The sequence below is a fragment of the Canis lupus genome, chromosome 23, assembly GCF_011100685.1.
Source record: "Canis lupus familiaris isolate Mischka breed German Shepherd chromosome 23, alternate assembly UU_Cfam_GSD_1.0, whole genome shotgun sequence".
NCBI lineage: Eukaryota > Metazoa > Chordata > Mammalia > Carnivora > Canidae > Canis > Canis lupus.
The window spans coordinates 12,242,461-12,266,899 of record NC_049244.1 but is presented as its reverse complement, the minus strand read 5'-3'; the positions used below and the strand labels follow the sequence as shown (position 1 = coordinate 12,266,899).

At 38.3% G+C, this 24,439-nt stretch overlaps 1 protein-coding gene across 2 annotated transcripts in view; it reads right to left on the bottom strand.

Annotated features, from left to right (window-relative positions):
* The window catches only part of GASK1A (golgi associated kinase 1A), an 82,692-nt gene extending 58,627 nt beyond the window's left edge, over positions 1-24,065 (bottom strand). Inside the window, exons 1-2 of one of the 2 annotated variants that reach the window (XM_038570605.1) lie at positions 21,349-24,065; positions 20,276-20,388 (exon numbers count right to left, since the gene is read on the bottom strand). The gene's annotated coding sequence lies outside the window, so the exon portion shown is untranslated. Of the gene's footprint in view, positions 1-9,427; positions 9,742-20,275; positions 20,389-21,348 lie in introns of those variants that run through there. The other variant, XM_038570604.1, reaches the window with a different exon arrangement.
* Between the last annotated feature and the right edge of the window lie 374 nt (positions 24,066-24,439).

Genomic DNA, 24,439 nt, shown 5'->3' with positions numbered 1-24,439 from the left:
TGCTTGAGAATAACCATAAATCAGATTTTTGTCACTCCTCTGCTCAGAACCTCCCAGAGGCTTCACATCCCCCCTCAGAGTAAGAAATCCCAAGTCTTACAGGAGTTCCACAAGTCCTTCTACACTCTGCTTATCTCTCATCACTACCTGCACTCTCTCACTGCCTATGCTACTTATTGTTTCTTGCAAACTCCAGGCGCTATGCCACCTCAGGATCTTTGCACTTACTATTCCCTCTGACTGAAAAAATGTCCTATGTTTGTTCCTTCATCTCTTTCAGGTCTTTGCTTAAGTGTCACCCCCTCAGTGAAGCCTTCCCTGACTTCTGTATTTAAGACTACATACTTCATCCCCATTCAGTTTTATCTTGTGATTTTTTTCTGAGCAACTTGTTGGATGTTATGTTCAGAGTTCTTAAATTTAGATAACCAATAAACCTCTCCTCTCTAGAAAATGGCACTCCTGCATTACCCTCTTTCAGAATTTAAGTTGCTTGGCAATTGGCTACTCCCACCGTGCTGGTAGGGCCTCTGATTACACAGTGGACTTTGCAAGTAGGAAACATTTAGCTGAGATAGGTTGGTGCTAGCAGGGACTATTTTACTATTTCTATGAGAGGGCCCTTCCTACTTTATCAGGAGTGAGTCTATCTTTACCTTTGCCAGTTCTAAGAAGTCAGATTTCCAATTTGTTCTAATGATGTTTTAGGTTCCTTGTAAATTTGTAACCTAGGCAGCTGCCCAACTGGTTCACTCTTTACTCTGGGTCCTTGTCTGGCTCCATCCCAGACATACAATCATAATTTCCAAGGCTTGAGAACCTGTATTTTTTTTAACACCATACTTAATTCTAAAGCACCGTCAGGACTGACAAATGTTAAGCTAAGCAGTTCCTCTTCCTTGGTTCTCATGTCCAAATGGCCATTCTAAATGACCCTGGAATCTCTCTCCTTCTATCCATTCTCATTGTCACTTCTTCAGGCCCAAACTTATGTCTTATTCACAAAACTCTAGGAGGGAACCCCAAACTAGAGTCCCAGGATCTGCTTTTACTCCCTCCAATCTATCCTGCACATCATGGCTGAAATGTGGACTTGCTACTGGCCGGTTCCCTGTAACTCTCAGGATTAAATGCAAGTTCTTCAGCATGGCTTTCAAGGTCCTTCAAAGTCTGACTCCTAATTACCTTTATAGGCCTCTTACACACTTCTAAAACTTTTTAAGTGGTTTCCTCCATCCCAAAACCTTTTCTCAACACACTCTTGCTTCTAACCTGACATATCTCCACCTCCCACACTTTCACTCCCGCCCCTGAATCTTCTCTATCCTGAAGACCCAGAACAGCATGTTCCCTGAAGTTATTCTAGTGCCAGTATGGTCTTATTAATCTCTCTCATGGACCTTGAACTCCCTAGAGGAAGGGACCATTCTGGGGCCTTCTGTTTCCATTTGCCTAGGAGCAAGTAGCTATTTAGTAATGGTTCTAAATGAAAAAATAGGACAAATGACCGGGGTTCAGTGCTGAATCTACTGCTCAGAAAGCATAGGTACTCAGGAAAGCAACTTCTCTCTCCCCTGGCTTCTTTCCTTCATCTGACAAAGAACCCTCATTCCTGTCTAGCCCACCTCTCTGGGCTTCTGCAATCATGTAACATGCTCGTGTAAATTACATTATCCAAATATTACTTCTCTCATGGTAAGATCTGAAAAATACTTAATCATGAATGAATATATGAGAAAGAAAATTCCTTTGCAGTGAAGAATGCTAGCATCCAATTTACCTTCTCTCTTTTCTCTTCATTCATGGAACCCCTATATTTAAAGGGGCAGCAGTGTACTCAGCCAAAAAAAATTTTATGTTAACAACCTCCCCTGCAAAAAGGGATAACCAATGAAAAATAAATGGAAGTCTTTGAGTGGGACCCACCAAAAGATCTTAAAGGGAGTGTACTTTAGGTTATTATTCAGCAAATGTTCATTCCCCTTTCTCCTACTGTGAGCACAGCAAGTATTTTTGCTCCACTGTTGCTGGGCTTGGCCATGGACTCACTTTGACCACTATAATGTAAGTAACAGAGGCCCTGTATGTATTTTGCAGTATCACATGGCTTTCTTTCTGGTGATTCACCACGTAAAGAACAAGCCCTGGGTAACCACTACCCTCCAGTCTGAGCCCCAAAACAAGACACATGGGACAGACTTAAGTTCAACTCACTGTCTAGAGCCAAGTCCAGTCAATCCACAGGCATGAGAAGAAATGCTTATGGTTGGAAGCCACTGAGTTTTGGAGAGGTTTGTTACAGAGCATTATTGTGATAAAATTTGAGTGATACAGCTAGGATGCTTAGGCTTTTAGAGAGCCAATCCAGGACAAAAGGGCTGCCAGGCAAAAAACAAAAACAAAACAAAAACAAAAACAAAAACGTAAAAAAAAAAGAGCCATGTTATATTCCCCAAATCCCATAATATAATATATAACAAATTATTATACATGTAGGTGTTATCACTTCAACATAAAAATATAGAAATAAATGTTCTTTAGAATTACTTATTATTCTGTGTTATTTACTTTTATTTCATAAATGCTATTTTTCTGACATTTATTTAATATCTCTCTTTTGCATATAACAATACAAAGAGATACTCTGTTTTATAGCCAAAGCCAACTCCTGTCTGCAAGCTCTTATAATCAAGAGAGAATTGCTGCTTTGTGAACTTCTTTTAGAATCTGCAGTCAATGTCTTTAACATGGTAAAGAATTTCTTTGCCAAACTCAGGCAGAATAAAAATCTTAGTACTCTGGGCTCAGACACAGCATCTGTGATGCTTGGCAACACATCTGGTTGTGCTGCTTTTGTGAAGAAATATGCTTCTCATCTCAACATTCAGTGGTGTCTCCTGGTATCAATGACTCTACCGGCCATCCTGAAAAAAATTGTATCTATTTCTACAAATGTTGTCAATCTCCTGAGAGCCAGGGATGATACACTATTTCAAGAGGTTTTTGTCAAGAAATGGAAGAATAAGATTGAGTTCGTTGCTGCAACAGACATTAACTAGATTTCCAGAGGACCTGTCTGAAACATTTGGTTGACTTTTGAAAGAAAGTTCTTCCCAAAGAAAACAAAAATACCGATTGAAAAAGATAATCTACATTCTTATGTTTATTGCAGCATTGTTTATAATACCCATGATACGGAAACAACCCAAGTGTCTACCTATAGACGAATAGATAAATAAGATATGGTATACACAATGGAATATTACTCAGCCATACAAAGAATGTAAACTTGCCATTTGCAACAATATGGATGGACCTAGAGGGTATTATCCTAAGTAAAATAAGTCAGAGAAAGACAAATATGATATGATTTCACTCATATGTAGAATTTAAAAAACAAAACAAAGAAAAAAAGAGACAAATAAAAAACCAGACTCTTAAATAATAATAATAGATTGGTGGTTGCTAAAAGGGAGTTCAGTGGGGCAATATATTTCTATCCCATGATACAGTAGGATATTTTTTACTTTTCCTGTTCTTTTCCCAATGGCATTTCTCTGAACTGCCTGCAACCTTTAGGACATCCTTCTTTGTCTTATATGTAATAGTAAAACCAAATACAGTCACATGTAAACCTCACTTTGACTTATAACTCTGCTCTTAGCAAGTATATGTTTTATTGATTTGTAGTGTCAGTCCAATGTGATGATATGAAGCTAAATATCCTCTTAATGAAAGCATTTGAAAATGGGATACTGAGGATTTTATTTGGTTTATCTTATACCTGTAACATCAGGCTTATAGATTTGTAGGAATTAGTTTTCAGCTCTCCAAAAATGTCTATCAACTTTGTATTTACAAGTTTGTTTTGGTAAATGAGCTGTTTGTCAATCAGGTACTTTGCATCTATAAATTCGTCAGATGAACTATGTCTGAAATGTCTATCATTTTAAAGTAATCTGAAGCAAGTTAGCTGTCATCATACATGAAACCTCTCTTTCTCAGGAAAAGTAGATTTAAAGCACACAGGTAATTTGAAATTGTGAAATTAATTCTAATTTGTTACAGTCCTTAATAAAGAAATTGAGAAAGCCCTGTTTAACCTTGCTGCCCTTTTGTGGTGATACTTTTTAGAGTTCTAATGCAATCTTACTTCCAAAAATCAAGTCTTTTTTTTTTTTTTTTTTTTTTTTCTGCAGAAGGTTTTTGCTGGTTTGTTGAGAGAGTAAGCAAGGTTGGGGGGGAGTGATAGAGAGAATCTTAAGCAGGCTCCATGCCCAGTGTGGAGCCCAATCTCACAAACTTGAGATCATGGCCTGAGATGAAATCAAGGGTTGGGCGCTTAACCTACTGAGCCACTCAGGTACCCTGCTGTAGAAGTTTTTGATGCAACCCACCCACAACATCAAATGACTCAGGTGTAATCAGTTCATGCCTTTACAGGCTCCTTGTGACCTCTTCAAAGATAACCAAACTGTTTCAGAGAAACAGCATATAAATTGTTTCACTGTAATCCTTTTCTCCATTCTTATCAATATATTTCCAAATTAAGAAGGACACTGTTATCAACTGAATATTTGTGTCCTCCCAAAATTCATATGGTGAAGATTTAACCCCTAATGTGGCCGTATGTGCAGACAGAGCCTCTAAGAAGCAACTAAGGTTAAATGAGGTCATAGGTGGTGCCCTGACCCAAGAGGATTAGTGCCTTATAAGAAGAGACACCAGGGAGCTTGCTTTCTCTCTGTCCACATGCATACAAAGATGTCATGTGTGTACAAAGAGGTGACTAATCTGCAACCTCCTGGCATCTTAATCTTGAACTTCTAGTCTCCAGAATTGTAAGAAAATTAATTTCTGTTGTTTAAGCCACCCAGTCTATGGTATTATGACAACCCATATGGACCAAAACAGACATCCTTCTTGTTTCATACCTTGAAAATATGATTTTAGGCAGGCTTTTTCGTGACCTGGTAAGAAGCTTCCTGGAATGCTGGATTTTCAGTGCTAAAACCAAGACAACCCATATGGACCAAAACAGACATCCTTCTTGTTTCATACCTTGAAAATATGATTTTAGGCAGGCTTTTCCGTGACCTGGTAAGAAGCTTCCTGGAATGCTGGATTTTCAGTGCTAAAACCAAGACAACACTGAGCAAACCAGGGATACAGTAACCCTTACCCAAAGGAAGCTCAGATCTATATCAGTTATATCCACTTCCAGAATGGAGGAATTCAATTAGCAACTAACTATACTTACTGAGTATCCAAAATCACCAGGGATAGTGCAAGGTCTTTACATGGATATTTAATTTAATATACATGTTTATTTTTAATATATTTAATAAATATATTTAATATTTATATTAAATCTATCCAGATATTTCATATATTATGTTTATATATAATATATAATATATAAATGTATAAGATAATATATGAATATATTAGTTTATATATTTACATATTAAATATTATAAATATTTAAGTTTTATAAATATTTAATAAATATATTTATATGATTTAGTATATAAATACATATTTATATTTACAACAACCCCTGAAGTAGCCCTTATAGTCTTCATTTTATAGATGGAGAAACTGAGGTTCAAAATCCAGAACCCCACCACTTATGGACTTAGAAAAAGTAGAAATGGATTTTTGTCCTTGCCTTGGCTAGAGAGAAGCCATATCTGAGTAAACTAAGGGTCAGACACGCTGGCAAAGAGGAGAGAATTAGGTAGCTAGTAGAAAGAACAAATTATAGTGGGGATAAGTTAGGACCTGTCAGTCCTACGATCTATCCTTCCCTATCATCAGGTGACTGCTTTTTATTCCTGGAATATTAGGACCTTGTTTTATTAAGAGTTATATACCTTATGCAGTAGTCCTTGAACTTTTTCCCTAATGGCAAACCAGAGAGGATTTAGGCCCAAGCCACATGACTAAGGATGAGGCCTTAAGCTGCCTCACAGGTAGAATGTGTTTGTTTTAATGTCAAAGTAACTAAATCATTATTAAAATGTTTGAAATACCTTTCTGACATTGTGTTTCAAAATCTTTGTCTAAAATGACTGCTCCAGAAAGCAATAACTGGGCAAGCCATTTCACATTTATAAGCCTGCATTTCTTATAAAAGCAAATATGAAAGGATGCTTTCCCTCTCTATTCCACAGTCTTTGTGAAAACTGAGAGGAAATAATTTACATAAGACATAGTCTTTAAGTTTATAACTATTGGGGGATCCCTGCGTGGTTCAGTGGTTAGCGCCTACCTTCCGCCCAGGGAGTGATCCTGGAGACCCAGGATCGGGTCCCACGTCAGGCTCCCTGCATGGAGCCAGCTTCTCCCTCTGCCTGTGTCTCTGGCCTCTCTCTTTCTGTATCTCTCATGAATAAATAAATAAAATCTTTTAAAAAAAAGTTTATAACTGTTGAGATAGCCAAGAATCCATACTTAGTTTACTGCTATGGATAAATTGTCAATAATTACATTTATTTTTTATTTTTTAAATTCCAGCATAATTAACATAAGTGTCATATCAGTTTCAGGTGTACAGTATAGTAATTCAACAAATTTTATTTATTTACTTATTTATTTATTTATTTATTTGAGAGAGAGAGAGACACACACACACATACAGAGCATGAGTTGGGGGGTGGGTAGAGGAAGAGGGAGAAGCAGACTCCCCACTGAGCAGGGAGTCTGATGCAGAGCTTGATCCCAGGACCCTGAGGTCATGACCTGAGCTGAAGGCAGACACTTAACCGAGCCCCCCAGGCATCCTCAACAAGTTTAGACATACACAGTGCTCATCATAAGTATACTCTTTAGTCCCCATCACCTGTTTCACCCACCACCACCCCCGATTTCCCCTCTGGTAACCACCAGTTTGTGCTCTACATTTAACTGTGTTTTTTTATCTCTATTTTACTTCAGAAGATATTCGCAAGGGAGATATATGATAAGGGGTTAATATCCAAAATTTATGGAGAACTTATACAACTCAACACAAACACAAAAATAATCCAATTTAAAAATGGGCAGAAGATATGAATAGACATTTCTCCAAAGAAGCTGCCAACAGACACATAAAAAAGATGCTCAGTATCACTGATCAGCAGGGAAATGAAAATCAAAACCACAATGAGATATCACTTCACATTTATCAGAATGGCTAAAATAAAAAACATAAGAAACAAGTGTTGGTGAGTATGTGGAGAAAAAAGAACCCTATTGCACGGTTGTTGGGAATACAAACTGATGCAGCCACTATGGAAAACTGGTGGCTCCTCAAAAAGTTAAAGAAAATAGAGTTATGACATGACTCAGTAATTCCACTACTGAGTATTTACCCAAAGAATATGAAAACACTGATTTGAAAAGATATATGCACCTCCATGTTTATTGCAGCATTATTTACAATAGTCAAGATATGTAAGCAACCCAGGTGTTCATCCACAAACAAATGGATAAAGAAGATGTGGTACACATACATACAATGGAATATTACTTAGCCATAAAAAGAATGTAACATTGCCATTTGCAACAACATGGATGGATGTTGATAGTATAATGCTAAGTGAAATGAGTTAGAGAAAGACAAATATCACATGATTTCATTCATATGTGGAATTTAAGAAACAAAACAGAGAAAAAAATTGTATTTTTTTCTGGAATTCTAAATCTAGTTCTCGCTCATAAAACAGTCACAGTACAACCAAGCAAAATATAATCACACTTAAAGGCTAATTCCCTGGCCTAACCCAAAGAATTAAAATCATCTTAAGTATCATGTTTTCATACTTCTTTATCTAGTGTTCCAAGTGCATGCAACAAGGTAAATATTATTTCAATAAATATGTAGGTTTATTATTTTCTCACCATTACAGATTTTAGAGATATTTCTAAGATAAAATAAAAGTAATAAGAAGCATCACTCCATTATCGATGTTTCATTGCTGACAGCTTTCAGGCCCCATCCCTTCCTCTTCTCCTATTGCCCTGCATTTGGTCAGGCCTCTTCTCAGTGCCAATGAGAAGTTCAAACTCTGCAAGCCCCTGAGGCAGACTAGGAACTCTCACCCCAACTATATCCACATAACCAAAAGGATATGAAAACGGTACTCAACGTCATTAGTCATTAGGGAAATATGAATTAAAATCACTAAGCTACCTCTATACTGCCACCAGATGGCTAGGAGTAGAATGCAGAGCAACAAAGACTCTCATACATTGATGGAAACAGTATAAATCATTATGACTATTTTGTAAACTTTGGCAGCACCTATTAAAGCTAAACATATGTCCAATCTATGAGGCAACAATTCCACCTCTACAGTAATTAATTAACTAATACACATTTATAAAGTATCGATTGATCAATAGATATTCAAGAGACATGAGCAAATAGGGAAGCCAAAGACATGTAAAACAATGTTCATAGAGCTTTAGTCACAATAGCATGAAATCTGAAACCACAAAAATATCCATCAATCAGTGGTATAGTCCATTAACTGAATAGTACTCAGCAACTTTAAGAGCCTTTTGTTACACACAACATGGATAAATCTCACAGACAAAATGTGATGAAAGCATCTAAACATTAAAAAGTTTATACTAAATTATTTTATTTGTATGTAGAACAGATAACACTAATTTATAGTAATAGAAATCATTAGAATAGTTAACCCTTGGGAGGAAGTTGACCAGTAAGAACCACAAGGAAGTCTCTGCACCATCTTGATCTGGGTGATGGACAATCCATCTTACTCTTTGCTTCCAGTGAAGACTACCTTGCTATTCTCAAGCCTGCTTTTCCTCACTTAGCAATATATTATGAACATTTCCATGTCAATGAAAGTCTGTCTTATCTATTTATTTTTTTTAATTTTTTTTTATTTATTCATGATAGTCACAGAGAGAGAGAGAGAGAGAGAGAGAGGCAGAGACATAGGCAGAGGGAGAAGCAGGCTCCATGCACCGGGAGCCCGATGTGGGACTCGATCCCGGGTCTCCAGAATCGCGCCCTGGGCCAAAGGCAGGCGCCAAACTGCTGCGCCACCCAGGGATCCCTGTTTTATCTATTTAAAAGGCCTCTGTTTTATCTATTTTAAGTTGCTGTCACTTTTTATTAAACGTACTTTTAGGAATCTTATCTCCCTAAGTAAATTATAAATGCTACAGGTGTGGGAATTTCATTTTGCAAACCACATGAAGAGAATGTGGAGCTGTGGAGATAGTCAAATCTAGGTTTAAAACTGAATTTTGTGGGGTGCCTGGGTGGCTCAGTTCATTAACCATCTGCCTTTGGCTCAGGTCATGATCCTGGAGTCCTGGGATTGAGCCCCACATCAGGATCTTCTCTTACACACTTCCCCAGGCCTTGCTTATAGAGCCCTCAGTAAAACAATGATGATTCTCCTACCTTGTTCTTGTACCCAAGCAGCAATGTAGAGAATAAATGAAGGGCAGCTTCAGCTCAACATGCTTCCTAATGCCGATCACTTCTTTTCAAGTTCAAGAGATACTGTTGAGCTGACCACACCTTTAATCTGAAGATAAATTCTGAGAATTCATAGTAATCGGTATCCTGAATTGCTCTCACCAATCATGGATAGCAATTCCCCCACAACCAATGAAAAGGGGGCAATGCACTGAGCTTCAAGGCTGGCAGGGAGGATTTGACACAGCCAGGCTAGTCCCTGAATCAAGAATAAGAGAGAAATGTTTTAAATAATAAGGATTTGAAGAAGTAAAATAGTTCTACTCTATGATCAATTTTCCATGGGAAGCTGTGGGTTTTTCACAGTCTTGGGTTTTTCCTAGCTCCTGTATAATATCCTGGTCTCACAAGGGTGGAGACAGAAATAAGACAAATTAGGGCAATGAGTACAATTGACCCCACAGTCTGTACCTCACTGAGAAGATCTGTGGCTGTGTGCTCATGGTGTCTTTAGGGCCTTCTACCTTTTAATAGGCTCTAACTTAACCAACCCTTTGCCATAGGCATCTCACAAACCTTATCCTGAGCAAGCCTCACCCCACTGTTTTTTTACTACTAGCTGATCTTTCAGTGTGGGATTCACAAAAATGTATTACTTACCATAGTGCTTGCTGTCCCCCAGAGATGGCTGCCTATCTTCTGTGGTTTTCCTGAGCAATATGAGGACAAGATGCCTGACTAACTTATTCACAGATGTAATCTTGGTACAAAGAATGAGTGAGCTTAATAAATGTTTCCTGGGTGAACTAATCTTAAAGTGATTGAATTGTCTAATATGTACCTCATCTACTGATTGCAGAAATCACTTTACTCACTCATTTCTTGATTCTATATATATTAAGTATCTCCTATATACCAAGAACTGTGTAAGTGGCCAACGTGACAAAGATGACTAGAACACAGTCCACTGCCCAGAAGGATCTCCAGATGAGAGAGAGAGTGTGGAAGTGAGTAATATGACTAGAGCTATCAGAAAGAAATGAGCAGGCTGCTCTTGACACCTGAAAGAGGAAATATTAAACCTGCCTGAATAGATGAGCTAATGCTTCCAGGACTTGTGGCCAGCTGAGTGTTTAGGATGAATAGCACTTTTCCAAGTGAGCAACAGGGGAAAGAGGGGCATTCTAGTCAAAGGGAACTGAAATGATGTGTATGGGGTTGGATCTGGACTTTGCAGAGAAGAAAATTGGCTTTATGTTGGATTTGAAGGACGCAAAAGGCCCATGTGCATATGGGTAGCATTTGAAAGCATGGCAGGAAGTGATAGGGAAAGGCCTTCAAAACTTTTCCCCAAAAAGTAATAATTTCTTTCTTGGCAACTGGGAATATTCAAAAATATTGTCAAAATAACAGCCTCTTTTCTTCCTCCCTGGCAACCTTTTGGCAGCTATGCTTTCCTGACCCCTCTTCTGTTTCTCTGTCTCTATTCTCTAACCAACTTGTAACTTAACTTTCCTCAGTCTCAGAATCCCTGCAAGAGTCAATGGGAAAGTACTGCTGCCCCAGGTTAAGAGGCAAAAAAGGAGCTGGAGCGCACTATTTTAGGACCACAGTGGAGTGGGGTCTGCCCACCCATCCACACATTACTGCCTATCCAGACCCATAAGGCCCTATACACACCTGGATATAGTGCCTCAATGAGGAAAAATGGACAAATCCAGAAGCACAGTATGAAATTTTAAAATATGCCTCTCAGTAACTGGCAAAATATGCAAGTCAAGGTATAAAATATTTAAAGAATACACAAACAAAGTTGCCCTAATGGATCTATGTATAATACTGTACCCTGCAATTACAAAATAGACGTTCTTTTTAAAGTCTGGAACATTTCCCAAAATTGAGTATTTACTGTGCAGTATCAAGATATTCCAAAGGACTTAAATGCAGAGTATGTTCTTTGACAACTATTCAACCAAGCTAGCATTCAGCGACAAAAGACCACTAAAAAATTCTCATGTGTTCGGAAATCCGGAGAATATACTTTTAAATAATTAGCAAGTCAAAGAATATATCACAATATAAGTTAGAAAAATATTTTGAATTTACTAAAGTAGTAAATATCACCTCTCTGGAGGTTGAATAACAATGAATTTTTATATACTGCATTCAAGATCTTAAATTCTTAAGCAAAACATTAAGAAGTCAGTGGATTGAAAGGCACATGATATAAAAACAAATTTTTCACAACAGGAATTAAAATTACCAAACTAATATAGAAATATATTCAGCCTTACTAATTATAGTAACAAATATAAAAAATATAAATAAAGAAGAAGTCACAGTTTATGCCAATTAAAGTATTTTTAAAATTGTAATACCTACTGCCGATAAGACTGAAATCAAGTATTTATACATTTCTATTATTAGAGTAAATTAGTACAATCTTTTAAGGCAATATGAAGGCATGTTTTTAAAACATAAAAAGATTATATCCTTGGATCTGGTGAATCTGAGAATTTATTCAGAGGAAATCATTCAAAAGAAGGGGGAAACAACTGTATTTGTGGTACTGTTGACAATAACATCATTTACAAAGTTCACAAATAGAAATTTCCTAATTTCATTAATGAACTTCCATAAAAATGAACTACCACCTACTGGATGGATGGTAGAAGGGAAAATATGATTAAGACATAGTCTCTACCCTAGAAACATTCACAACTCAGAGAGGGATAAGAAGAGTACACTCGCTCAATGACAAACAGTAATAATGAAAAGTATACAAAGCTGGGGAAGAGAGAAAATGCTTAAGACAATAATAATGGAAGAAAAGCAAAGCATAGCCTTTTATCTGTTATGATCAATTATATGTGCATATGGACAAGGGCTAATGAAGAACATGATAAATTAAAATGGGATTGGGAGGTACATTTTTTCTTAAAATAGTTATAATTTATTTGGACAACAGTGTAATAACTTTTTAACATGTCTTATGGCAATATTCATAATACATGAGCAACCTTTGAATTATGTAAGCTCAGCCTACATAATACCAGTCTTATCATCAAAATGAAAGTGAGACCCATGTGTATTGCTTTAAAATTAATTTAATTTTTAATAAGTCTAGGTGGCTATCATCTCCTTGGCACATTTATCTATTTCAACAGTTGGCTATGCTACATACACAGTCAGGTCCTCATAAATATTTTCATTTATGTACCATTGGTTTCCAACCAACACAATTCTCTATAACCTTCTTCCCCATGCCCAGGCTGTGATCAAGGCTGCAGCTGCTCTCCCCAACCCTTATTTCTCTTACTCCCATTTTCTTCAAGTTTCTTCTGCAGCAGGAAGGCACTTGAGCAAGATCTTCAGCTGCTTCTAGTCCTGAAGAAGATAGACAGAGGCTGTGGTTAGCCCTTCCATAGGTTTCATATGTGAGAGCTGGATCAAGGGAGGTCTTTCAGTGGCATGGGTCAGGAGTAGGGAAAAGAGAGAAGTTTAGGATCCCTGACCTCAAAGATCTTAGCTTGAAGCACAAAGCACCAATAGGGGTAGATGAATATAAAGGAGGTGGTACAACCACCTCCTTGCAAGGGTTCTGTAGTCATGCTCTCTGGGTTTCAATTCCAACTTACCAGTAAACCCCAATGTATTCATCTATGAAATGGTGGCAATAACAACTCTTCACCTCACAAAACAATGACAAGATTGAGATAAAGCATATGAAGTCTATAACATAGTACCTAGTCCATGGTAAATGGTCAATAAATAGTACTTATGACTATCGTTATTTCAATTGTTGCTAAGAAGAGGACTTCCTACATAGTCCTACTTTCCAGAAAAGGCTCTCTACTCACATAAGGGAGGCATCAAAATATCATGTGGGTCTTGGTAGGAAAGAGTAGGCCATGCTAACAATTTGTTCTGAGCATTCTCCAAACATGCCCTCCCACTTCCCCTTCATCTGCTATGCACTATACCCCACAAGGATACTTAAGGCCACCAACTGAAGGCAGAGTTGCTGATACCATCACAAATGGACATCTGACATTGCAGCCACATAACCAAAGAGGCCACTCCAGGCCATTCCAAGGGCTGTAAGGTAGGAAGTGAGAGTGTGTATGGTGTAGAGTGGGCAGAAAGAACTGTCTGGAACAGAGGGAGCCCTTTGGGGAGAGGCAAGAGGTAGGGCTGGATCGGTATGACCAGACCAAAGAGAGGAGGGCCTAATAACCTGCAGTTGGGGGAGAAGGGAATAGAAAAAAGATCAGTAGAGTTTATATCTTACTGGAATTAAGCTAGTGTAAACCTGAAGTAGAGTCTGTTAAGATGTACATTGTAAGCCTTAGAGTAATCCACTAGAAAAATAACTCAAAACATAGTTTTAACAAATCATAAGAGGGGGCATCCCCGGTGGTCCAGCGGTTCGGTGCCATCTTTGGCCCGGGGTATGATCCTGGAGACCCGGGATCGAGTCCCGCGTCGGGCTCCCTGCATGGAACATGCTTCTCTCCCTCCCTCTCCCTCTGCCTGTGTTTCTGCCTCTCTCTCTCTGTCTGTCATGAATAAATAAATAAACTAAAAATCTTAAAAAATAAGAGGAATTAAAATGTCCTACTAGAAAATATTTGCTTAATGCAAAAGAAGTAAATTAAGTACAGAGGAACATAAAAGACACAAGACATATTGAGAACAAAAAACAAAATGGAAGACATAAATCCAACCATATCAGCAATAGTATGTGACTGGGTTAAATAACTTAATAATAAAGCAAAGACTGTGGGACTAGCTATAAAAATAAGATCAAACTACATGCTAACATCAGGTTCAAAGGTACAAGCAAGGTGAAAGTAAAAGGAAGAAAAAGATATACCATGAAAGCAACAACTATAAGTGAGCTGGAATGGCTATACTAATATCAGAGAAAATAGACTTTAAAATATGTTATTAGAGGTAAAAGGGATACACTAAAATGATAGAAAGGTAAATCTATTAGGAAAAGATTACAACCATAAACATACATATACCTTAAAAGACCCCAAATACATGAAACAAATACCATTAGAATTGAAGGAAGAAGGCAATTACTGATAAAGACTTCAATATCCCACTTTCAATGATAGACAGAACTTGGCAGAAGATTCAGAAGGAAATAGAAAACTTGAACATTATAAACCTAACAGATATCTATAGCCAACAACAGAATACACATTCATCAAACACATATGAAACATTCTCCAGTACAAACCCTAATAGTAGGCTATGAAGCAAATGTCAGTAAACAACCAATGGATCAAAGAAGAATTCAAAAATGACATTAGAAATACAAGATGAATGAAAATGAAAACATGACACACTAAAATTCATGGGATATATCTAAACAGTGTTTAGAAGAAAGTTTTAAATGATAATGCCTACATTAAAAAAGAAGAGAAATCTCAAATCAATAACCTAAACTTCCACCTTAAGAAAGTAGAAAACTACTTGTTTTGCACAGGAGCAAACTACAAGAGCAAACCACAAACAAAGCAAGAGAAGAGAAGGAAATAATAAAGACTAAAGAGGAAAGAAATAAAATCTTCAGAAAAGCAGTGGAGATTAAAATAAATAAACAAACGAACAAAAATAAAAGTTGGTTCTTTGAAATGATTGACAATACTGAGAAAGATATACTAGCCTGACCAAAAAAAGGAGAAAAGACTCAAATGATCAAAATCAGAAATGAAAGAAGTAACATCACTATAGAAAATAAAAAGATTGTAAGAAAATAGTATGAATAACTGTCAACAAATTTGGTAACTGACATAAAATGGACGGATTCTTAGAAAGACACAAACGACCACAACTGACGAGAAATCAGAACAGACCTAGAATAGGAGATTGAATTAATACTTTAAAAACTTCCCACAAACAAATCCCAGACCCAGATGGCAGTGAATTTTACCTAACATTTAAACGTTATCACTGTGAAGTCTATCCAACATTTAAAGATTTACTACTAACCATTCACAATTTTTTAAAAAATACAAGAAGGAGCTTCCAAATTCATTCTATGAAGCCAACTATTACCTTAATATCAAAACCAGACAGATGTTTCTAGCAGCAATGTCCACAATAGCCAAACTGTGGAAGGAGCCTCGGTGTCCATCGAAAGATGAATGGATAAAGATGTGGTTTATGTATACAATGGAATATTACTCAGCCATTAGAAACGACAAATACCCACCATTTGCTTCAACGTGGATGGAACTGGAAGGTATTATGCTGAGTGAAGTAAGTCAATCGGAGGACAAACAGTGTATGTTCTCATTCATTTGGGGAATATAAATAATAATGAAAGGGAATATAAGGGAAGGGAGAAGAAATGTGTGGGAAATATCAGAAAGGGAGACAGAACATAAAGACTCCTAACTCTGGGAAACGAACTAGGGGTGGTGGAAGGGGAGGAGGGCGGAGGGTGGAGGTGAATAGGTGATGGGCACTGACGGGGGCACTTGACGGGATGAGCACTGGGTGTTATTCTGTATGTTGACAAATTGAACACCAATAAAAAATAAATTTATTAAAAAAACAGACAAAAATATTGTAAGAAAACTACAGGCCAATATTCCTTATTAATATAAATGCAAAAACTCTCCAAAAAACCACTAGCACACTGAAACTACAACATATAAGGATTGTATAATATTAGCAATTGCAAAATCCAAGGAATGCAAGGTTAATTCATCATACAAAAATCAATCAATGTAATATATCACATTAATAGAATAACGGGACAAAAAAACCCACATTATCACCTTCATAGGCACAGAAAAATCAGTTCACAAACTCTAAAAAACACTAAAAACTTAGGAATAGAGGAAATTTCCACAACCAGATAAAGAACATTTAAGAGAAAAACCACAGCTAACATGATACTTAATCGTGAAAGACTGAAAGTTTTCCCCCAAGATCAAAAATAAGATAAGGATGTCCACACTTGCAACTTACATTATACCATTGTGCTAGAAGTTCTAGCTGGAGTAATTAGGCAAGAAAAGAAGTAAAAGATATTCAAATTGTAATGAAAGAAGTAAAACTCTACTTGCAGATGGCATAATTTTATATATAGACAATCCCAAGGAACCTCACCAAAATTAAAAACTTTTGCACTTCAAAAAAATTGCTAGGAAAGGGGACACCTGGGTGGCTCAATGGTTGAGTGTCTGCCTTTGGCTCAGGTCATGATCCCAGAGTTCTGGGATCGAATCCCACATTGGGCTCCCTGTGGGGAGCCTGCTTCTCCCTCTGCCTCTGCCTCTGCCTCTCTCTCTGTGTCTCTCATGAATAAATAAATGAAATCTTTTAAAAAGATTGCTAGGAAAGTGAAAAGACAATCCACAGAATGGGAAGAAATTTTTTACAAATCATGTGTCTGATAAGGATTTAGTATCTAAAATATGAGTACTTACAACTCAAAAATCTTAAAAATGAACAACCCAATTTAAAAATGTGCAAAATATTTGAATAGACATTTCTATCAAAAAGATACACAAATGGCCAAAAAGCACATGAAAATATGCTCAACATAATTAGTAATTAAGGAAATACAAATCAAAACCACAATGAGATATCACTTGACACTCACTAGGATGGCTATAATAAAAAAGATAGACAATAATAAGAATTGGTGAGATATGCAGCATTTGGAACCCTCATACACTGCTGTGTGGGAAATTTAAATGGCTTAACCACTTTGGAAAAAAATTGTCACTCCTCAAAATATTATACAGAGAATTAACATATGATCTAGCAAGTATATAACTAGAGTAAGTACCCATGAGAAACAAAAACATATGTCTACATTAACACTTGTACACTAACTAATGTTCATAGCAGCATTATTTAAAATGCCCAAACAACAGAAACAACCCAAATGCTCATCAACTGATGAATGATAAATAAAAATGTGGTATTACTCATTCAATGGATATTATTCACACAAAAGAAGGAATGAAGTTCTGATACATGTTACAAAATGGACTAACCTTGAAACATGTTAGGTAAAAGCAAAAGACCATATATTTTATGAGCCTATTAATTAAATAACCACAATAGACTAGCTGGCTCAGTCAGTGGAGCAAGCAACTCTTGATCTCAGGATCATGTTGGGTATACAGATTACTTAAAAATAAAATTTGTAAGTAAATAAGTAAGTAAATAAATAAATGTACCTGGATGGCTCAGTCGGTTAAGCATCCGATTCAGCTTCAGCTCACGTCATGATCTCAGGGTCATGAGATCAAGCCCCACACTGTCTCCATTGACTCCAGATCAGCGTAAAGTCTGCTTAAGATTCTTTCCCCTCCTCCTTCTCCCTGGTCCTCTCCTCCTCCTCACATTTGCGCTCTCTCTCAAATAATAATATAAAAATAAATAAGTAAAGTCTTTTTAAAATAAATACATGCCTATCCACAACAGGCAAATCTATAGAAACAGAAAGTAGATAAGTGGTTTTCTGAAACTGTGGGTGAGAGAGGGATAAAGACTGACTGCAAATGGATATAGGGTTTCCTTTTCGGGTGACAAAAATGTTCTAAAAGCAAGTTGTGGTAATCTGTGAGTATATTAAATACCACTGAACTGTACACTTTGTTATTTTAGTTTAAATCGAATTTGAATTTTTTATTGCAGTATAATTAATAGAGTGTTATATTAGTTTCAGGTGTACAACACAATGGTTCAACAATTCTATATACATTACTAAGTGCTCATCATAATAAGAGTACTCTTAATCCCCTTTATTTTAGCTCTTTCTCCCTCCCACCTCCCCTTTGGCAACCACCAATTTGTTCTCTGTGCTTAAGAGTCTATTTGTCTCTTTTTCATTTAATTTTTTCTGAAACTCCACCTCTGAATGAAATCATATTGTATTTGTCTTTGTCTTATTTCACTTAACATTTTGCCCTCTAGATACATCTATGTTGCTGCAAATGGCAAGATCTCCTTTTATATGGCTGAGTAATATTCCGTTGTATATGTATATCACATCTTCTTAATCCATTCATCTGTGGATAGGCACTTGGGTTGCTTGCATATCTTGGCTATTGTAAATAATGCTGCAATAAACATAGGGGTACATATATCTTTTTAAATTAGTATGTTTAGAGGAGGGGAGTAAATATCCAGTAGTGGAATAACTGAATTACATGGTAATTTAATTTTTAACATTTTGAAGAACTTCCATACTGTTTTCTACATTGATTGCACTAGTTTACATTCCCACCAATAGTGCAAGAGAGTTTCACTTTTTTCTCCACATACTCAGCAATACTTGTTTCTTGTGTTTTTTATTTTAGTCATTCTGACAGGTGTGAGGTGATATCTCATTGTGGTTTTGATTTGCATTTTCCTAGTTAATGATGTTGAGCATCTTTTCATGCATCTTTTGAGCATCTGTAGATCTTCTTTGAAGAAATGTCTGTTCAGGTCTTCTGTTCATTTTCGAATTGGATTATTTGTGTGTATTAAGCTGCATAAGTGGGATCCCTGGGTGGCGCAGCGGTTTGGCGCCTGCCTTTGGCCCAGGGCGCGATTCTGGAGACCCGGGATCGAGTCCCACGTCGGGCTCCCGGTGCATGGAGCCTGCTTCTCCTTCTGCCTGGGCCTCTGCCTCTCTCACTCTCTCTCTCTCTCTCTCTGTGACTATCATAAATAAATAAAAATTAAAAAAAAAAGAAAGTATATAAGCTGCATAAGTTCTTTTTATATTTTGGAATATTAACCCCTCATTAAATATATCATCTGCAAATATCTTCTCCCATTCTGAATTGTATGCTTTATTTTTTATTTTTCAAAAATTGTATTTATTTATTTGAGAGTGAGAGAGCACACACATGTGAGAGAGAACGAGTAGGGGGAAGGGCAGAGGGAGAAGGAGAAGCAGACTTCCAGCTGAGCAAGGAGCCTGATACAGGGCTCGGTCCCAGGACCTCAGGATCACAACCTGAGCCGAAGGCAGATACTTAACCACTGAGCCACCCAGGCACCCCTGTACTGTATACTTTAAATGGGTGAAATGTGAGTTGTACCTGTACATAATTTGTGAGTTGTACCTCAATAAAGCTACTTTAAAAAAAAAAAGACATGAGAGCCAGTTTTGTATATCAAAATGAGTAATTTTAATGAATCAAAAAACATTAAATCTACAGAAATTCGTAAGCCTACAGAAAACGAAAGCGTGCATTTAACAGCTTTTAAGATGGATTTTCAATACTTATTTTGAAAACTGGTGTTTAAAAGTAAAGAAGCCTTTGTCCTGTTTCCCCAGAACTGATTCTGAGGAATTTTTAATTTTATTGCTTACAATATTATTTTACTCAAGTAGGTAAATATTCTTATTTTTGAGATGTATCCTAAAGGGAAGGAAAATCGTATCTGTAAGCTACCCTGAAGTATCTCAATATAATAAATTACTTTAAATTAGTAATATATTAATTATCTTGAAAAGCCAAAATAAACTCTGTATGTTCTGTTGGTTAATGCATAAGATAATACTGCACTGAGCTTATCAATTTTGTAAAATTGAGGAAAACTGGAAAAAGGTGATCACATATAACCAGTATTTAGAAAAATTGTTCCATATGTCCAGTGTGTGCAACACTGAAGCAGGTTTTCATGTACTAATCATTTAAAGGGATTGGAAGCAATGAATAACAGATCAGTCAGAGTGTGATCAAGGGTACCAGTATACTCCCTGATACCAGACACAGAGAACACGTATCTTTCATTTCATCAAAATGAAGAGGAAGAGAAAAAGTTATAAAGGGCATCCTTTGTTTGACTTACCTTTTGAGCCAGCTCTCCTGCTCCTCCTGCTTAGTGCTCCCTGTGGCTGGTGAAACACAGCTCTCTTCCTTGCTCCAGCTGATGGATGAGGGCTGGTTTGGAAGTTGGTGATACTACTTGAAGGAAAGAAGATGGTGAGAGATAAATATTCTTATTTTTGAAATATATCCTATGATAACCAGAGTTATAGCAGTCAATCACAGCCTCTGGCTGCAAAATGAGCCAAGGTGAGGAGAGTAATTCCAGGGTGGACTGAGCAAGAGGTACCCTAAAGAGGTACAGGGAAGTGTCCTGGAAGAAGTCTCTGTCTGCATAGTGCTCCCAAGGAAGCCTGAAACACCCTGAGAGACAAATTTCTACTTAAAGAGAAACAAAATTTCTTTCTTTCTTTGTTAGAGGATAGAAAATTCCCACTGTGGGGAAACAGACACATGGTAGAGCATCTCCCACAGGTAAACAAATAGGCTGAGTTCTCTCAAGATCACCTGGAGATTCAATACTAGGGAGAAGATACCAAGATTTGGCTCCAACCTTACTGTACCCAGAATATCACCTCTAAAAGGTAGGGAGAGAGGGTAACTTTTATGAAGGTAAAAAGAAGGAAAATTTTATTGGAGGTTAAATAGTTATGGAGGGCTCTCCTTGCCTGGCGAGCCTTGACATTGCCATTTGGGGTCAGCTAATAGTGATAAGAGAATTCTTTAACCTCTGAGGGCCCAGGCAGACAAAGTAGCAGAGACGCCTTACCAAAGAAAGCCACAGTCCCATAGCTTTCCAGTATCAAACCCTTTGTACAAGGCCCTATAAACAGGCAAGGTTTGCCCATTCCTTCTCAGTGAAGTACATAGCCACATCTTCAAAAGTTACTGGTTCCTGAAAGGACAAGTTCCTGCTCTCTTGGGCCTCAGGACTTTGGTGATGGTTAAAACCATCACTGAGAGGCATAGAAAGGGCACCTACAGTGGTAAGTATTTAGCATTGTGTCCCTCGTGTACCAGAGGGGTTTTTGTGTGAAATATCCATATGTATATACACACATGCATATGTGCAGAGGCAGAGGAAACCCAGCTTACCTGAGGCTTGGCTATTGAGGACACTGCTGTCATCATCTGATCTCTTTTATTCCCATCTTGGGGAAAAGTAAGTCTCAGGAGCAAAAGGTAATGAAAGAAACATTAGTAACAATAACTCTACTGACCATAACTCCTGCACACAACATCTGACCCCTCTGAGGCTATGTGAATTACTACTACTTCTCAGTTACTGCCTTGTATCAGTGGCAATTCTCATCTCACAATGATGAAATAGCAGGCATAGATGTGAACATAGAAAGGTAACAGAAATCATCCCAAGAATGTAGGATGAGAAGGTGGGCTGAGAAAAGTATAATTTTCAGTAATCCAGAGAAGACATCATAGAAAGAGGACAGAAAAGGAAACTAGGGTAGTCAGTGGTTAGAATGTCATGTGCTGAAAAGAAAGCTGGTGCTCCAGTTAAGATCCCTAGAATCCACACAGTACAATTAGGAATGAGTTACGTACAAAGAATCCATCAAACACAAGATCTCAGGATCTGCTTTTCCTTTTGTGCTTTAAAATATTAGAATAGGGCAGTTTTATTACATAAGCAGTAAGCAAAAACATAATTTGAAAAAAACTTTTTTTAGGAATGTCTTTATGTCTTCCACTACTAGTTTCTCCTCTAAATACATAGACTGATTATAAGATCTTCATTCAATTTTATAAATGTTGGGAATAGGTTGTGAGAAGAAACACGTGAGAAGAAACATATTAAATGGTCCACTAACTTCATGACGTATCTCAAATACTCCCAAGTTCCAAATATTATAAGAAAAGCAAAACCAAATTCATAAAGTAGTTCCAACTACCTTTCTGGGTCAGTTAATAGTGTATCATTATGAAGTAAGCCTTCTGCCATTCAGTACAGTGAATCAGCAAGGTTTACACGTTAAAGGTAACCCCCTAAATGCAAATAGCTGCTATCAGGTGGAAGTATTTAATAAGTATAAAAGTGCATGGACTTGTAAATGTTAAAAACAACTTCCACTTCAATTCCCTAGCTGCAGTTTGCTCTAAGTCTCAGGATCCTACAATAGCATCAGACAAGACTTTAGATACCCAGAACACTGCCCATTCCTCCACTGACCCGTCTTAGTGAATCCAAAAAGTCATGCATAAAGGTAGAAGAAGCTGAGGCTCTCAGAGAAAAAGAGCTGTCAGGACAGGATAAAAACCCACATTCTGGCAATTACAGGGAATTCCAAATCGGAGAAAGAGTAGTTATTAAATGCAGGATGTGCAAAAAAACAATGCAAACCCACACAAGTAATACTGCTAAATTCATGGATGGTTTTTGTCCCAGTTAACAAAAATCAGTGATTCATACTGAGTAAATAGGTATCCTTGTGGTTGTACTCTAGTTCCCTTAAATCATGCTGTCATCATATCTTTGTAATAAATGTCCCTTACAGTGGATACTTAATACTGACATATGAAGCAAAAGGGCTTAAGCAGAAAGGTCCGATCTGCACAGCTGACAATCTGTAAAAAGTAAATCCTCTGGAAGTAGAACAGTAGCAGAGGCCACCCTACAAAACACTCCTTCCTACTTGCCTACGAAGAAAACCAAAACTACGGAGTTGAAGCATAGGTAACAAGCTCAGGCTGAGAACTAATCACAACCCAACACACTTCACTAACAGCCGGGTCCAACTTTTTAATCTGATTGATAGAAACCCTAACAATGAGGTTATGACAATAAGGGAAAGTTAAGAGAACGTAATGAGAAGAGTGGCAAACGACGTGAAGAGGGTAAGAAAGCTCTCCATTTTCTTTAATAGTGTACACGTGAAATTGTACGCTAAACAGTGGACACCTACCAGGTGCTTGGTGGATGTGACTCGTCATGAGATTTCTAGATTAAACATTCACGTGGGACCATCCAAACTCAGGGCTCCCCCGTTCCCCGCTGTGTGCATTAAGTAAATAGTCTCCATTCGAGGGTAAAAAGGCCCTACCATTTCAATATTCTCAAAAACTCTGCTCTACGGACAGTAATAAGCTTCCAGATTAGGTTTACACCAGGCCGGGCAAATAAAGTAAGTGACGTGATCACAGACCTATTTCCTGGAACCACCTGAAAAGAGGGGGAAAGAGCATGAAGACGTACAGGCCGAGGGGTAGGGCTGAGGTCTCCACGGCTCGGGCAAGAGGGGCCTGCAGCGACCGCGAGGTTGTGTTCTCTATTGATAACGTGTCCCGGAGCAAAGACATTTGAAACGTTTCGAGGACCTCGGTGTCAACACTCGAATTTGTGTCAGTGCCAGAATCTAAACAGGCCACACAGTCGTCGTGGGGACGAGAGACCAGCGGGCAAGCCCCGAGGCCAGAACGCCGGAATCCAGCGGAGCCCACGGGGTCGGTGAGGATCCCAGTAACCGCGCCCGTTTCCCGCGGAGTCCTTCGCGTCTTCCTCAGGCCAAGCCAGACCCACTCACCGTGGGCTCCGGGCGGCCTCTACCGCTTTCTAGCTAACAGGTTTGGGGAACCACTACGGGTCCTCACAAACCAAACGCTCACACATTAAAGAAAATATGGCTGCGCCGGAAGTACGTCATCACACTGTCCCACCAACTTATACCCTCTCTGAAATTCTCTCTAGTAAGCTTGGAGGACCCCACATCTCGGTGGTCCCGTCTTCTAGTTCCCGCGAGACACGCCTGAGGAGAAGGGAGGGCTAGCGAGGAGGTAGCCGCTTTCCCTGCCTCAGGTTCAGAGCCCAAGCACCGTACCGAGCTGATCTAACGGACCTCCAGCAGGAGGCGGAGCCTAAGGCTAAAGCAAGAAGCGGGCAACTCATTCCATTGGCTATCAGGCGAGGGGGCGGGGCCCAGCCAGGCCAATGAGCAGTGGATCCCGCTGGGGTCGCCCAGGGGCTCGGCGGCCGCAGCCTGTTCCCTATCCTGACTGGTGGAGCCCCCTGCCTGGCAGGTTTCCCGCCTGGAGGTGAGTCTCTTCAGAGCCTGGAAGAGCAGTCGGCCTGGTGGGAGATCAGACCAAAGCTACGAGCTGGCCTGGACGGGGGAGAGATTCTGCGCAGAGGAGCCCCCGAAACGTTTGCTGGTTTGAATGGAAGCCGAGAATT